The sequence below is a fragment of the Sus scrofa genome, chromosome 4 (assembly GCF_054392235.1).
Source record: "Sus scrofa isolate SSC_HxYL_T2T_F1_AM1 chromosome 4, Sscrofa_HxYL_maternal_Yorkshire_Landrace_v2.0, whole genome shotgun sequence".
In the NCBI taxonomy this organism is placed as follows: Eukaryota; Metazoa; Chordata; class Mammalia; order Artiodactyla; family Suidae; genus Sus; species Sus scrofa.
The window spans coordinates 126,061,902-126,072,689 of record NC_139386.1 but is presented as its reverse complement, the minus strand read 5'-3'; positions in this window follow the sequence as shown (position 1 = coordinate 126,072,689).

Here is a 10,788-nt window from a genome sequence, read left to right as displayed (position 1 = left end):
AATGAACTGGAACATAATTACACTTAATTGCCTTGACTCTATGCGTCTTGGCTGTTTGTTGTTGGATTTCTGTTATCCAGAGAAAGATGTTCAGTACTCCAGCATTGTACGTGGACATTGGGGAACAAAAAGGAGCTCATGTAAAATGAAGCTGAAAAAGAAGTTGATGATTTAAATAAATGAGAACTGTTTCTTATAAAACCCAGGATGGATAAAGAGCCCCACTCAGTTCATTAACCAGTTACTAAATGGTGTTTGTGTTATCCCCATGAATACTAAATGAATTCATTATGATATGTGCTATTACAGTGAATAGCAAATGAATTCATAACGACGGGCTTCATAAAAATATTCCTAATGGAGAAGTTATGCCTTATCAAGCTGGTTTCTAAAGTAACTGGGGCTTACATTTAAATGGGGGAAATAAATAATACTACGCACAACATTGGTTGGTTGGAGTTATTTGGGTAGACTCTAAAGACGTGAGAACACTGTTTGTGTCTTGGTCTATGTCAGTAGCCTCAGATGAGGCTTGGTTTTTGGTTTCCGTCCTTTATTACTGATAGCTCATCTCTATTTTTGTCTTTGATTCAAAGAGAAGGATCCAATTATATGAAGCGGGTCAATAGTAAGCCTTTGCTTTGTGATTAGATAAAGTGAGCAAGTTTGGAAAGGTTTTCAACCTCTCCTGCCCAGAGGCTATCTGAAGGAATGACTATCACACTTGACCAATCTTCAGGTCGGTTGCTGTACATAAAATGCAGTGAAGCCCCTCATCTGCCCACTTTCACTTGGCACAAGAATAAAATAAATTTTAGAATTAACGGCATGAATGGTGTACCCTTGAAGTAATATTTGAATTTTATTGACTGTCATAAATAGATTATGAAATCATGGCAGCAACAAAAGCACAGATGGTGTCTTATTATAAACCTGCAAACTACAAGCCATGAGCCTGAAGACCACTCAGAGGGCACTCGTGGGCCATCAGCCATCTAGAAACCACACTACCATAGCCTCTCATCTAAATGTAGAATTAATTTCTTAGAGGAAAAAAAAATGGACACAGCTTCTCAGTTTCAAAATAAAATTAATACTTCCAGGGCTTAATTTTCAAGAACCAGCAGATTTATATGTAACCCTGATTTATGAAGGAGAGTAAAATGTAACTAGAAGTATAAAAAGTAAAAGAAATACAAAGTAAAACTTTACTAATGCAAGCTGTTTAACAATTTAATGAACTAACTTTACTTGCAGCATGCATGTAAAGGCATTGAGGAAGATATATGAGTAAGACACTGTGTTAGTCTTCAGGCAATGTTCAATGGAATTTGTCATGTGTGTATTTCACCGTGATAGAAAGTAGACTGAGATAAGACTTTGAATGAATATACACCTAATGGAATGTGAGTAATAATAGCAAAATAATAATCATTTACAGAGGACTTTTTGAATGCCAGGAACTTTTCTAAGGTGCTTTATATAAACTACTCATTTAGTCCCCACCACAAGCCTGTGATATAGGCACTACTGCTATTGGCAGTTTACGTGTGCAGAAATCGAGCCCCAGACGGTGAAGTAACTCAGAGATAACTGACCGTGAGCTTTTCTTGCTTTCCATCGGTGGTGGAGGGTTTGTCTGACTGAGAATTCTGAAGTTGTGGAAGAAGGTGGAGCCACAAGACAGAAGAAGGCTGGCTTCAGGATACCAGGGAAAAATTGGACTTTCCCAAACAGAAGGTGGAATTACACGCAGCAGAGACATAAAATAGGATGATAGGTGAAAAAAGCAAAAACAAACAAACAACCTCCCACAAGAAAACCCCAAAAGGGTACCTGATAATAAGAAAGAACAGCATTGATTTTTTTTTAAAGGGCCTTGCAGCCTGTAGAAGTTCCCAGGCTAGGGGTCAAATCAGAGCCACAGCCACAGCAACACCAGATCCCAGCCACATTTGTGACCTACACCACTGGTCACAGCAACACCGGATCCCCAACCCACCAAGCAAGGCCAGGGATCGAATCTGCATCCTCATGTATGCTAGTTGGATTTGTTTCTGCTGCGCCACAATGAGAACTCCCAGGGGTATTTTTAAGTAAGTGCTTCATAGATGTACTAGTGCATGGAAGTGGTTTCCTGCTTAAACTTAAAGAAAGAATAGGGCATAAAAAAGTGAAGACAGTAAATGAAGCCTGTTTTCTCAAGAAGTTTGGTTTTGAGGGCCAAGGGAAAAAGGATGGGATTAGTTATAGGTACTTTTTTTTTTTAAAGGAGAGCTTTATAAAATAAGCATGGAATAGATTTAAGCATGACTGTCAGAGGAGAGGAGGCAATGGCGACAGAGTGATAAAAGATGCAATCATCCCACCATTTCTTGGGAGAGATATGCAATTTAATTTTTATTTATTGAAATGCAGTTGACATACGATATTATGTTAGTTTCAGGTGTATGACATAGTGATTTGATATTTGCACACATCCTGAGATGATGACCATGATAAATCCGGTAACTATCTGTCCCCATACATTTATTATAATATTACTGACCTTTCTTCTTTAAACCATGTACTGCATCCCTGTGGCTTTTTTATTTTATCACTGGAAGTTTGTAAGTCTCAATCTTCTTCAGTTCTTTTGCCCTGTCCCCATAACCCACTCTTCTGACAGACAACTTTTTGTTCTCTGTATCTATGAGCCTGTCTGTATTTTCTTTTATCTGCCTTTTGTTTTGTTTGTAGATTCCACCTATGAGATTACATGGTATTTGTCTTTCGGGGACTTATTTAGCGTAGCATATTTAGCATAATACACTCTAGCTACATCCATGTTGTTGCAATAGCAAGATTTCCTTGTTTTTTAAAAGATGGCTCAGTAATGTTCTGTTACATATATCTGCCTCACATTTGACATTCTCTAGCCAGTCATTTACAAATGGACACATAGGTTGCTTCTATATCTTGGCTATTATGGTAAATAATGCTGCAGTGAACACTGGTGTGCATGCATCTTTTTGAGTTACTGTTTTTGTTTTCTTCAGGGAAATACACAGAAGTGAAATTTCTGGATCACATGGCAGTTCTATTTTTAACGTTTTGAGGAAACTCTATATTGTTCCCATAGTGGCTATGTCAGTTTACTACCTCACCAATAATGCACAAGGGTTTCCTTTTCTCCACATCCTTGCCAACACTTGTTATTTGTTGTCTTTTTGATGATAGTCATTCTTAAAGGTGTGAGGTGGCATCTCATTGTGGTTTTGATTTGCATTCTCCTGGGGATTAGTGATGGTGAGCATCTTTTCATGTAACCGTTGGCCATTTGTATGCTTTCTTTGGAAAAATGTCTATTCTGGCCCTCTGATCATTTTTAATCTGGTTGTTTTTTGCTATTGGGCTGTATGAACTCTTGGAATATTTTGAATATTAACCTTTCTTGGCCAAATCATTTGCATATATCTTATCCTATTCAGTGGTCAGATTTTTTCATTTTTGTTGATAATTTCCTTTGCTATGCAAAAGCCTTTTAGTTTGATGTAGTCTCATTTGTGTTTTTCTTTTTCCTTTTTTTTTTTGCTTTTGTTCACTTACCTGAGGAGACATCTCAAAAAAATATTGCTAAGATCAATGTCAAAGAGCATACTGCCTGTTTTTATCAAGAGTTTTGTGGTTTCAGGTCTTATGTTTATTCTTTAATCTATTATTTTCATATATGGTGTGAAAAAGCAATCCAGTTTGATTCTTTTGCATGCAGCTGTCCAGTTTTATCAGCGCTATTTATTAAAGAGGTTTTTTCCCCCCTATTGTGTGTTCTTGCCTCTTTTGTCATAGATTAATTCACCATATAAACTTGAGTTTATTTCTGGGTTCTGTATTCTGTTTCATTGACCTATATGTCTGTTTTTGTGCCCATATCATACTGTTTTGATTACAATTGCTTTTGTAATAAGTCTGAAATCAGGGCACGTGATATCTCCAGCTTTGCTTCTCTTGCTGAGGATTGTTTTGGTTAATCTTCTCCTGCTTAAGATTATGGGTCTTTTATAGAATCATTTATTCTAATACTATGACAAATGACATTAGAATTTTGGTAGGAGGAGTTCCCGCCATGGTGCAGGGGAAATGAAAGTGACTAGGAATCATGAGGTTTCGGGTTCAATCCTTGGCCTCGTTCAGTGGGTTAAGGATCTGGGGTTGCTGTGAGCTGTGGTGTAGGCCGCAGATGCAGCTCAGATACTGAATTGCTGTGGCTGTAGCGTAGGCCAGCAGCTGTAGCTCGGATTTGACCCCTAGCCTGGGAACTTCCATATGCCGCAGATGCGGCCCTAAAAAGACAAAAGACAAACAAATAATTAAAAAAAGGATTTTGATAGGAATTGTACTGAATCTGTAGATTGCCTTGGGCAGCATATTAATTTTACCAGTACTAATTCTTCCAATCCATGGGCACAGCACATTTTCCCACTCTTTTGTGTTGTTTTCAATTTCTTTCATCAGTACCTTATTGTTTTCCAAGTATGAGTCTTTTGTCTTCTTAGATTCATTCCTAAGTATATAATTCTTCTTAACGCAATTGTAAACGGGATTGCTTTCTTAATTTTTCTTTCTGATAGTTCATTGTTAGTGGACAGAGACACAACAAATTTCTATATATTAATTTTGTATCTTGCAAATTTGTCAAGTTTATTAATAAGCTCTGATTGTTTTTTTGGTGGCATCTTTAGGATTTGCTACATAAAGTATCACAACAGCTGTAAAAAATGACAACTTGACTACTTCCTTTACAATTTGGATTCCTTTAAATTCTTTTTTTTTTGGCTTTTTCTACGGCTGCTCCCGCGGCACATGGAAGTTCCCCGGCTAGGGGTCTAATTGGAGCTGTAGCCGCCAGCCTACACCAGAGCCACAGCAATGCGGGATCCGAGCTGAGTCTGTGAACTACACCACAGCTCACAGTAACGCTGGATTATCAACCCACTGAGCAAGGCCAGGGATTGAACCCGAAACCTCATGGTTCCTAGTCGGATTTGTTAACCACTGAGCCACGATGGGAACTCCCTTTAATTTCTTTTTCTTGTCTTAGTGTGTTTTTTTTTTATAATGATTTTTATTTTTTCCATTACAGCAGGTTTACAGTGTGCTGTCAATTTTCTACTGTACAGCATGGTGACCCAGTTACACATACATGTACACATTCTATTTTTGCACATTATCATGCTCCATCCTGTGTTATACAGCAGGATCTCATTGCTTATCCGTTCCAAAGGCAATAGTTCGTATCTATTAACCCCAAATTCCCAATCCATCCCAATCCCTCCCCCTCACTCTTGGCAACCACAAGTCTGTTCTCCAAGTCCATGATTTTCTTTTCTGTGGGAAGGTTCATTTGTGCCTTATATTAGATTCCAGATATAAATGATATCATATGGTATTTGTCTTTCTCTTTCTGACTTACTTCACTCAGTATGAGAGTCTCTAGTTCCCTCCATGTTGCTGCAAATGGCATTATTTTGTTCTTTTTTATGGCTGAGTAGCATTCCATTGTGTATACCACATCTTCCTAATCCAATCATCAGTCAATGGACATTTGGTAGTTTCCATGTCTTGGCTATTGTGAATAGTGCTGCAATGAACATGTGGGTGCATGTGTCTTTTTTAAGGAAAGTTTTGTCTAGATATATGCCCAAAAGTGGGATTGCTGGGTCATATGGTAGTTCTATGCATAGATTTCTAAGGTACCTCCATACTGTTCTCCATAGTGGCTGTACCAGCTTACATTCCCACCAAGAGTGCAGGAGGGTTCCCTTTTCTCCACACCCCCTCCAGCATTTGTTATTTGTGGACTTATTAATGATGGCCATTCTGACTGGTGTGAGGTGTTACCTCATGGTAGTTTTGATTTGCATTTCTCTAATGGTCAGTGATGTTGAGCATTTTTTCATGTGCTTGTTGGCCATCTGTCTATCTTCTTTGGAAAAATGTCTATTCAGTTTTTTTGCCCATTTTCCCATTGGGTTGTTGGCTTTCTTGCTGTTGAGTTGTATAAGCTGTTTGTATGTTTAGAGATTAAGCCCTTGTCTGTTGCATTGTTTGAAACTATTTTCTCCCATTCTGTAAGTTGCCTTTTTTTTTTTTTTTGGTCTTTTTTATCTAGGGCCACACCCGTGGCTTATGGAGGTTCCCAGGCTATGGGTCTAATCCAAGCTATAGCCGCCGGCCTACTCCAGAGCCACAGCAATGTGGGATCCAAGCTGCATCTGCAGCCTACACCACAGCTCATGGCAATGCCAGATCCCCAACCCACTGAGCGAGGCCAGGGATCAAACCTGCAACCTCATGGTTCCTAGTTGGATTCGTTAACCACTGAGCCACGATGGGAACTCTCCCTTTTTGGTTTTTTTATGGTTTCCTTTGCTGTGCAAAAGCTTGTCAGTTTGATTAGGTCCCATTGGTTTATTTTTGCTTTTGTTTCTGTTGCTTTGGGAGATTGACATGAGAAAATATTTGTAAGGTTGATGTCAGAGAATGTTTTGCCTATGTTCTCTTCTAGGAGTTTAACAGTGTCTTGTATTACATTTAAGTCTTCAAGCCATTTTGAGTTTATTTTTGTGCATGATGTGAGGGTGTGTTCTAGTTTCATTGATTTACATGCAGCTGTTCAGTTTTTCCAACAACACTTGCTGAAAAGACTGTCCATTTTATATTCTTGCCTCCTTTGTTGAAGATTAATTGACCCATAGGTGTCTGGGTTTATTTCTGGGTTCACTATTCTGTTGCATTGGTCTGTATGTCTGTTTTGTACCAGTACCACACTGTCTTGATGACTGTGGCTTTGTAATATTGCCTGAAGTCTGGGAGAGTTATGCCTTCTGCTTGGTTTTTGTTCCTCAGGATTGCTTTAGCAATTCTGTGTCTTTTGTGTTTCCATATACATTTTTGGATTGTTTATTCTAGTTGTGTGAAAAATGTCATGGGTAATTTGATAGGGATTGCATTGAATCTGTAGATTGCTTTGGGTAATATGGCCATTTTTACAATATTAATTTTTCCGACCCAGGAGCATGGAATATCTTTCCATTTCTTTGAATCCTCTTTAATTTCCTTGATGAATGTGTTATAGTTCTCAGCATATAAGTCTTTCACCTCCTTGGTCAGGTGTATTCTAAGGTATTTGACTTTTGGGGTCCAACTTTAAAAGGTGTTGTACTTTTGTATTCCTTTTCTAATATTCCATTGTTCATGTACAGAAATGTGACTGATTTCTGAATGTTAATCTTGTATCCTGCTACTCTGCTGAATTTGTTGATCAGTTCATGTCATCTGCACACAGTGGCAATTTTACCTCTTCTCTTCCAATACGGATACATTTTACTTCTTTTGTTTGTCTGATTACTGTGGCTAGGACTTCCCATACTATGTTGAATAACAGTGGTGACATTGGGCATCCTTGTCTTGTTCCAGATTTTAGTGGGAAGGCTTTCAGCTTTTCTCTATTATTATATTTGCTGTGGGTTTGTCATAAATGGCTTTTATTATGTTAAGGTCTGTTCCCTCTCTACCCACTTTGGTAAGAGTTTTTATCATGAATGGATGTTGGACTTTGTCAAATACTTTTTCTGCATCTATTGAGATGATTATGTGGTTTTTGACTTTTCTTTTGTTAATGTGGTGTATGATGTTGATGGATTTGTATATGTTGAACCACGCTTGTGCACCTGGGATGAATCCCACTTGGTTGTGGTGTATGATCTTTTTTATACATTGTTGGATTCGGTTGGCTAAAATTTTGTTGAGAATTTTTGTGCCTATATTCATCAAAGATATTGGCCTATAGTTTTCTTTTTTGGTGGTATTTTTGTTTGGTTTTGGTATTAGGGCAATGGTGGTATCATAGAATGTCTTTGGGAATGTTCCTTCTTCTTCAAACTTTTGGAAAAGTTTAAGGAGGTTGGGTATAATTTCCTCTTTGTATGTTTGGTAGAATCTGCCTGTGAAGCCATCTGGTCCTGGACTTTTATTTGTAGGGAGTGTTTTTATGACATATTCAATTTTATTTCTAGTGATCGGTCTGTTCAGTTGATCTGTTTCTTCTTGATTCAGGTTTGGCAGGCTGTAAATCTCTAGAAAGTTGTCCATTTCTTCTAGGCAGTGAAATTTGTTGGCATACAATTGTTCATAGTATTCTCTTACGGTTTTTTGTATTTCTGCAGTATCCTTTTTGATTTCTCCTTTTTCATTTCTCATTTTGTTTATTTGGGTTTTTTCTCTCCTATTCTTGGTGAGTCTGGCCAGTGGTTTGTCAATTTTGCTTAGCTTTTCTTTTTTTTTTTTTTTTTCTGTCTTTTTGCCATTTCTTGGGCCGCTCCTGCGGCACATGGGAGTTCCCAGGCTAGGGGTTGAATTGGAGCTGTAGCCACCGGCCTACGCCAGAGCCACAGCAACATGGGATCCGAGCCGCATCTGCAACCTACACCACAGCTCACAGCAATGCCGGATCCTTAACCCACTGAGCAAGGCCAGGGATCGAACCTGCAACCTTATGGTTCTCAGTTGGATTCGTTAACCACTGCGCCACGACGGGAACTCCTCTACTGTTTTTCGAATCTCTATTTCATTGATTTCCTCTCTGATCTTTATGATTTCCTTCCTTCTGCTGACTTTAGGTTTTGCTTGTTCTTCTTTTTCTAATTCATTTAGGTGGTGGGCTAAGTTGTTGATTTGAGATTTTTCTTCTTTGTTTGAGGAAGACCTGTATTGCTATGAACTTCCCTCTGAACACTGCTTTTGTGACATTCCATAGATTTTGAGTGGTTGTGTCTTCATTATCATTTGTCTCAAGGTATTTTTTAATTTCCTTCTTGATTTCCTCATTGACCCATTAGTTTTTCAGTAGTATGCTGTTTAGTCTCCTTGTAGTTAGTTTTTCCTCATTTCTTTCCCTGTGGTTGATTTCTACTTTCATGCCATTGTGGTCAGATATGATACTTGAAATAATTTCTGTACTCTTAAATTTGTTGAGGTTAGCTTTGTGCCCCAGTATTTGATCAATTCTTGAGAATGTTCCATGTGCACTTGAGAAGAATGTATATTCTGATTTTTTTTGGATGTAGTGTCCTGAAAATGTCAATTAAGTCTAACTTTTCTATTGTGTCCTTTAGGATCTCTGCTGCCTTACTGATTTTCTGTCTAGAGGATCTGTCCATTGATGTGAGTCGGGTATTAAAATCTCCCACTATGATTGTATTTCCATCAATTTCTCCTTTTATGTCTGTTAGTATTTGTTGGAGGTCTCTGGGTGCTCCTATATTAGGGGCATATATATTGATGATTATAATACCTTCTTCTTGAATGGATTTTTTATCATTAAATAGTGTCCTTCTTTGTCTTTCTTTATGGCCTTCATTTTAAAGTCTATTTTGTCTGAAATGAGTATTGCAACTCCTGCTTCCTGTCTTGTCCACTGGCATGAAATATCTTTTTCCATCCCCTCACTTTCAATCTATATGTGTCCTTTGCCCTAATGTGAGTCTCTTGTAGACAGCAGCTTGTAGGCTTTTGCTTTTGTATCCAATCTGCCACTCTGTCTTTTGATTGTAGCATTCAGTCCATTGACATTTAAATTATTGATAGATATGTATTTTTTGCCATTTTAAACCTTGTTTTCCAGTTGATTCTATGTTTCTCTTTTCTTCCTTTTTTTGGTTGGATGATTTCCATTTATTTTATGCTCGAGTACTTTTATTTTTAGTTTTTGTGAATGTAATGTTTGGTTTCACAATTTGTGGTTGCCCTGTTTTTTAAGCATGTTAACCCCTTCCTGTATCTGCTTGCTTTAGCCTGATAGGTCAAATATGTTACTAAAAAAATGAATCTATATTTTCTTACTTTCCTTCCCCACATTCTATGATTTTGTAGTCCTTTTTTTAACATCTTCATCTGTATCCTTTTACTGTTCCTTGTGTTTATCATCGCTTTTACAGTAGTTTTGTTTTGTTTTTTCCTCTTTTAGATCTATATGCTTCTTATTTAAGTGACTGCTTTCCAGTTGTGGTTTTCCCCATCCGATTTCTTACTTCTTTTTTATTTAGAGAAGTCCTTTCAGCATTTCTTTTAGAATGGGTTTAGTATTGCTGTACTCTTTTAGCTTTTGTTTGTTGGAGAACTTCTTTATTTCCCCTTCTATTTCAGGTGATATTCTTGCTGTGTAGAGTATCCTAGGCTGAAAATTTTTTCCTTTCAGACCTTTAAAAATATCTTGCCACCCCCTTCTGGCCTGTAGTGTTTCTGTAGAGAAATCAGCTGAGAGCCTCATGGGGGTTCCCTCATAATTAATGCTGTGCTTTTCTCTTCCTGCCTTTAGAATCCTCTCTTTAACTTTTGCCATTTTTATTATAATATGCCTTGGTGTGGGCCTGTTTGGGTTCAACTTGTTTGGGGCCCTCTCTGCTTCCTGCATCTTGATATCAGTTTCCTTCAGATTTGGAAAGTTTTCAGCCATAATTTCTTCAAATTTGTTTTCAACCCCATTTTCTTTTTCTTCTCCTTTTGGAAATCTTATTATGTATACATTGGCTCACTTTATATTACCCCATAGATCTCTTATCTTGCTTTCATGTTTTCTCATTTGGTTTTCTGTCTGCTGTCCTGATTGGGTGATTTCAATTATTCTATCCTCCAAGTCACTAATTCATTCCTCTGCATTATTCATTCTGCTGTTTAGTGCCTTTAGCTCAATTTGCATCTCTGCAAACGAATTTTCTAATTTTTCTATGTTCCTCCTTATATTTTCCT